Source organism: Vulpes lagopus, chromosome 13 (genome assembly GCF_018345385.1).
Source record: "Vulpes lagopus strain Blue_001 chromosome 13, ASM1834538v1, whole genome shotgun sequence".
NCBI lineage: Eukaryota > Metazoa > Chordata > Mammalia > Carnivora > Canidae > Vulpes > Vulpes lagopus.
The window spans coordinates 47147686-47154603 of NC_054836.1; the positions used below are offsets into that span (position 1 = coordinate 47147686).

The window sequence follows — 6918 nt, forward strand, 5'->3', positions numbered from 1 at the left end:
GTCAGGGGACAGCTTAGCACCAATGCCTCATCTTCCCACTGGCATTGTGACTCCTGCTGAGTCACTACTGAGCAGCCAAGGAGAGAGGTCTAAGGAGAAATGGGGGGCTCCACAGCGCTGGTTCCAATATGACCTGTTTCGTAAACAATGCGAGGCACCTGGCATGTCTTGTGAAGGAATTCACCGGAGAAGATCTTTGCCTTAGAAACTCCTCTAGCCTCCAGAGTCTGGTTTTAATTGCTTTTGGCAAAATTTCAGAACCTTCAGCAAGCTCCAGGAGCTGAGCTGGATGCAAAGATGCACAAGATACAGTAGCCCTGTACCTGCAGGCGTCCTAAGGGGGCGAGAAGTGAAGCAAATGACTATGATACAACCAGGTAAATATAACAACGTCCGTGGCACAGAGAGGGAGGGGCTAATGGCAGGTGTGGGGGGCGGTGGTTGGTGGCAGGTGCTGGGGAGGTGGACTGAGAAAGCCTCCCGGGGCTGCATGACGGAGGGTGAAGAAGGAAGGATAGGAGCTCTTCAGACCTCCCAGTTCAGTTCCAAAATAACAGCATTAAGCCAAACTTCCCTGAAACACCACTGTTCTTCCTGGAGGATGTACCAAGCAACCGTTCTCGCTCCCTTCGCTTCTCCTTATGTAATGGAAAGCATGGTACATGGAACGTTCTTGAAAGTAAGTGATAGATAAAATGAGTCCACTGGCCCCATCACAGCGATCAGCAGGCCCAGGCTGACCTTCAGAGACCGTGCACCGAAAGGTTAATGATGCTCTTCATGTATCATTTACTTGTTGTTTTTTTTTAAGATTTTATTTATTCATGAGAAACACAGGGAAAGAGGCAGAGACACAGGCAGAAGGAGAAGCAGGCTCCACGCAGGGAGCCCGATGGGGGACTCAATCCCGGGACCTCAGGGTCAGGCTCTGAGCTGAAGGCAGGTGCTTAACCGCTGAGCCACCCAGGCATCCCCATGTGTCATTTACTATCGCAATGTTGCCATCCATCATATGTTTCTTTTTTTTTTTTTAAGATTTTATTTTTTTATTCATGAGAGACAAAGAGAGGCAGAGACACAGGCAGAGGGAGAAGCAGGCTCCATGTAGGCAGCCCCATGTGGGACTCGATCCTGGGACCCCGGGATCACACCCTGGGCCAAAGGCAGGTGCTTCACCACTGAGCCACCCAGGGATCCCCATCACGTGCCTCTAAGCAAGTCCTGCAACGGTCTGTCTTTTCCGACCATAACACCCTTCGAACATTCTTGAAAATATCAGAGAGCCACCGTTACCCATATGATGCTCTTGTCATTATCGTTGTGCCCCCGCTTTGCTGGTGCCCCAAGCCCCTGTCCGGAGGAGGCAGCCCCTGTCCACCCCGACGTGGTCAACCTCAGCAAGGTCAACCTCAGCAAGGTCACGTTCCTATTCTTAACCAAATGGAGGCAAAGCTGTTCTTTCAGTTCCCACAGAGCCCCGCGTGAGGGTTTTCTTCTTTAGCCCTTTGTTCAATACCTCAGGACTAACATTGTATGTTCTCATTCACTTGGGGAATATAAATAATAGTGAAAGGGAATAGAAGGGAAGGGAGAAGAAATGGGTAGGAAATATCAGAAAGGGAGACAGAACATGAAGACTCCTAACTGTGGGAAACAAACTAGGGGTGGTGGAAGGGGAGGAGGGTGGGGGGTGGGCGTGACTGGGTGATGGGCACTGAGGGGGGCACTTGACGGGACGAGCACTGGGGTGTTATTCTGTATGTTGGCAAATTGAACACCAATAAAAAATAAATTTATTATTATAAAAAATAAAAAAATAAAAAATAAAAGTGACTGAAAATATTTGTCCAAGAGTGCATATATAGTCAATAAAAGAATATTAGATTTGAATGAAAAAAAGAATACCTCAGGACTCAGGAAAGCCACCTGAAGACCTTGTGGTCTGGTTAAGCCTAAAGAAAGGCTGATATGAGAAGCTATGTCCTCACACCGAGCTCAGCAGCTTGTAGGAAGGGGAAGAAGACTGTGTCGCAGTGAAGCGTTTATGAGCACAGGCTTTTGTTGTTTTTTTGTTTTTAAATTTTATTTATTTAAAGAGAGACAGAGGGACAGAGAGAGAGGGGCAGAGACACAGGCAGAGGAAGGAGCAGGTTCCACAAGGGGAGTCCATGCAGGACTCGATCCCAGGACCCTGGGATCATGACCTGGGCCAAAGGCAGACGCTCAGCCACTGAGCCACCCAGGCGCCAGGGCACAGGCTTTTGAAGCAGACATGTCTGAGTTTAACACTTGCTCCTTCACTTCACCATGTGATCTGGGCAAGTTGCTTTTCCCTGGTGAGCCCAAGTCTTACCTTCTACAAATGCACTTAATCAGAGCACCTGCCTCGGGAGGTCACTCTTTCCGCACACACCTCGAATGTTCCCACTGTGTGCCAGGCACCGTTCTTAAAGAAGGAGACACAACAGTGAACACACAAAAATGCCTGCCCTCGAGCTTACATTCTTGTGGAAGAAGATAGACAGCAAAAATAAATCGAATCCATATCATGTTAGAAAGGGAAGGGCCTAGGAAGCCTTGGGAGAGATGCAGTTTTAGCTGGAAGGACCAGAAGGGCTACGAGCAGCGAGAGGACGTGGGAGTCCAGCCTTCCAGGCCGAGGGAACAGCCCGAGCAGAGGCCCGGAGGCAGAGGCAGGTCTAGTGTGTCTGGAGAAGAGTGAGTGAGTCTGGCTGAAACCTACGGAGGGTGCAAGCAGTGTGGAGGGAAATGAGGTCAGAACTTTCCAGAGCAGAGGTGTGGCAGGCTCCGACTTGCATTTGAATAGGATCAGTCCCTGAACCGGTTAGGAAGCCACCACAGTGATCCAGGTGAGAGAGGAAGCACAGGGCGCCCTTCCCTTGGCACCTGGCCTGAGCCAGCTCGGGGTAAGAGTGCCCACTGGCCTGCCGCCACACACGCGTCGTATCTGGAGAGAGAAGACCTCAGCCTTGTTCTCTTCTCTGCCTCTCCCTCAGCCATCCATCTACTGCCTGCGTCATCCCTAATCACCCTGCTTGTCACCTTCTTCCCCTCGTCTTCTCTCTCTGCTTCCTGCTCACTCTGCTTTCTGCCTGACTTTCTCTTATGGGTGGTCTGGTCTCCAGGGCACAGTTTCGGGCAGTGGTTTTGCGTCTTGGGGGGAGAGCAGGGCACCTCTTGCCTGGCAGTTCCACAGGGCACATCAGGGACAGAAGGGATGGAGGGGGTGACAGGCACAGATCATGCTCAGAGAGAGAGCTGTACCATGCATCTGAGGCCACAGGCAGAACTTTGTGGCCTGGTCCGAGGTCAGCCGTGAAAAGAGAAGTCCCTCTCTGTGTTTCAGGCAATCCCTAAAAGGCTGCACATGCAGGGAGTTGGAAGCGGACACCACCACAGCTGGACCAGGCGAGCAAAAAGCAAAAGGCCATTCTCAGGAAATCAAGAAGTAAAGGGACTTTTGGGAAACCACCACGAATAACCCCAACGCCTTCAGCACCAAAGGGGGTGATTCTCGGAAGGAACCTCACTGATACCAGCCAGCACTTTAGGGCCACAATAGCAGGTAGATTCAAACAGTAGGTGATAGGGGTATTCCCAGAAGTCACTCTAACGGTGGGACCACTGGCCGTGACACAACTAGACATATCTCCCTTTTGCTGATTTTACAAAACATCTAGCCCCGTGCATATGCATGTTGCTAGGACCCCTACAAGGGCCCTCGAGAATGTGCTATGAGTGAGGGCTCTGGAAGCTTTGGCTCCTCGAGGAAAATCTGCCTCTACCTGGTGCAGAGGCAATTTACCCTCACTGGCCAGAGAGCTGATTTTCCACCATAGGAAGGGGCTTTGGGCCAGTGTGAAGTTTCCTTGGGAATTGTTTGCAGCAGTAATGTTTTACTCCGCTTGGAGATTGCTAATAACACTACTAGATGATTTATTAACTTAATACAAACTTGAATTAGTAGAAAAGGAGCCACTGTGTCTCTCAGATTTCTGAGTCACTCCCCTTTAAGTCAAGAGGACCCAAACTTGTCTATTCAACAAAAATGTGTTGAAGACCTACTCCATGCGGGTCCTGTGCTAAGCTCACAATGGGGAAGAAAGTAACCACCAACTCTGATCATAAGGGGCCTTCAAGGGACAGAGACAAATAGTCAAGTCAAGGACTAGAGGGGTTCCACTGAGAGTGTGGACGAGTGATCCTCACCTAGTGCTCTAAAAGGAAAGACCAGAAGATGCATTCTTTCAATAATTCTGAGGGCCACCTACTCTTTGCCCACACAGTGCTAAGAGCCAGGATAAGGGTGAGCAAAAAAGCTGCAGCATCCCTGCCTTTCTAGAACCATCTCCTGGAGAAAACATTCTCACAGGATCGGACTGCATCCATCCATACTGACAACTTGTTGGCTTCCATGAAGGAGCGAGGCAGGTGTACCGGTGAGCATGTTTGAAGAAGGTTGGTGCAGCAGGACAGACTTCCAGGAGGGGCCACGGTGTGCTGAGAACCGCAGGCCGAATTAACAGATGAGTGAGTGGGTGGCAGGGCTTGTGGGAATATCCTAGGCAAGAGGAGCTAAAGGAACAAAGAGCCCTGGGAGGGTGGAGGGGAGATGCAGAGGGGAGAAAAAGACAAAAAGAAGCCAGCATGGCTGGGGCAGCTCAGGTGGGGTGGGGGGCTCAGGATACATGAAGCTGGAAAAACAGGGATGGGCTGACGTGCCTAAAACCAACAGGAGCCCCAGAAGTTTCTGAGGAGTGGAGAGACATTGGCATTAAACGGATTAAACGGGTGGCCCTGGCTGCAGCGAGAGTATTGGATTACGAGGGTTGCTTTGGCAGTAGCTGCATCCTAATTGCTTCCCCCTTTCTCACTTTCCTTTCCGGTGGCCACAGAAATTTAAATAAATGCACGCCAGACACTGTTCAAAGCACCCGACAATGAAGGGCTGTGTGGCTTGCAGAAGAGCACAGTGCCTTCAAGTCAGGCAGGCCCAGATTAGATCTCCCCTCCGCCTCCAGTCAACTGGTGGCTCCGGCCAGTCACACGCCCTCTCTACAACCCACTTTCCACCCACTCCGTAACCTGGGGAGGACAATGCCTCCAGCACGGGGTTCATGAGCCATGGGCCGGGTGTGTGCAGATCCCCTGGCATTTGCCAGAACTGCGGACACGCCAGCTGCTACTGGAAGTGATTGCCATGGAGGCAAGCTAGTCAGAGGAAGATTTCCAACCGAAAGGAATACTAGCAAAAGCACTGGGAACAGAGTGCAATCTCTCCACTTAAAAATATATATAAGTGTAGGCAATATTCTATATTTATGCAAATAGTACATTTTTATAGATGGCTAATGAAATCTTCCTAAACAGCAGTGTTGGGAAGCAAGTCTATTGTATCTATGCAATTAAGGTATATACACATATACAATAAAGTCTAAAAGTTTTCTCAATAATTTATATTTTGCAAGACTTACTTGCCTTATCTCTGGCCTTTTCCTGTTTGCGGTTGACCTGTGACAACGAATGAAAAGCCAAACTCATTTGTTAGCCAGCACATCCCCCAGACTGAACAACATGAGCTTCTCGACAACGATGTTATTTATTTCTGGTTCTGCAGAGCCTGCTGGAGATCCTGGCACTCAGTAGTAGATGTGCAGTAAATACTTCTAGAACAGAAAAGTAGGTAAAAAAAGAAAAAAAGAAAAGAAAAGAAAAAATTTAACTTAAGAGTCTGGCAACTGTATTTTAGGAACCAAAATCAAGACACATCGTCTCTTCCACAGAATATGAATGTCTTGGAGAGAACTGAGCAAGGAATTTTTTGACACCACATGGCCCTGGAAAATTCAGGATATACGATCTGCATATACTTCAAACAGCTGAATCAGTTTGAAAAGAGCTATAGCATGTCCCACTGTGAGCTTGTGTTATATTTATTTTGCAGCATAAAAATTGCTCCAAGTCCTTTGTTCATAGTAGAGGGAACAGTCTAGAAGATGTAAAGGATTTCTGTTTGACTGTTGACACAAGGACTCAGGATCGGCTTTTCTCTTATCTCACTCACTGTGTAATTAATTAGCTGCCCCGATGAGACCTTTACTGGCACAAAAAGAGCAAGTGAAACAGCCATACATTTTGTTTGTGAAGCACAGCTGAGCCTAGCTCAACAGAGTGTCGATTCAAAGGAGGGAAATAAAATATGCAGCGAAGTTGGGGACAGGGAACAAAGAATCCAGTATGACAATTGAAAGGAGCGCTAAACCAGCATTCAGAGTACCATCAGGAAGGTAAAAAGCCTCAAGAGTCTAGAAAAAAAAAAAGATAAACTGGAGGGACAAGGCTGAGAAGAGCTGGAAGGACCAATTTAAAATCGATGAAATTTAAGACTTTGTTTTAAAGCAATATTTTTATGAGTCGTGTTTATTGAAGTATAATTTACATACTGTAAGATTTACCTTCTTAGTGTAAAGTTCTGGGAGTTTTAAACATCACATAAGGCCGTGTAGTTACCACCACAGTCAAGATCTAGAATAGTTTCATCATCCCCAAATTCCCACTTGCCCCTTTATAGTCAATCCCTCCCTCACCCTTAGTGCCTGGCAGCCACTGTTCTATTCTTCTGTCCCTCTAGTTCTGCCTGCTTTACAAGAATTTAGTAACAGGACTTAAAATGGGGGAGTAAAGGAACTGATTTTTCCCCCTACCACCCACTCACTTCCTATACCCTTCAATAGTATCATTTAGCAAACTTAGATTTATTGAGGCTCTATTATTTGCTGAAGATTTTAAGTACATCATCTTTCAGTTTTATAGCTTGTCCAGGAAGGAAGTTTGTTATCCCCATTTCCCAGATGGAAGATGACACTCAAAGAAGTGTCAAGCTGGTAAGAGATTCCA

The 6918-nt window shown here is 47.8% G+C and overlaps 1 long non-coding RNA gene across 1 annotated transcript; it reads left to right on the forward strand.

The window, feature by feature from the left end:
• The first annotated feature begins 3191 nt into the window (after positions 1–3191).
• LOC121474823 lies at positions 3192–5672 on the forward strand. Its single transcript, XR_005983541.1, has 3 exons — positions 3192–3586; positions 4308–4460; positions 5490–5672. It is a non-coding gene; the product is annotated as an uncharacterized LOC121474823 (long non-coding RNA).
• The last annotated feature ends 1246 nt before the right edge of the window (positions 5673–6918 follow it).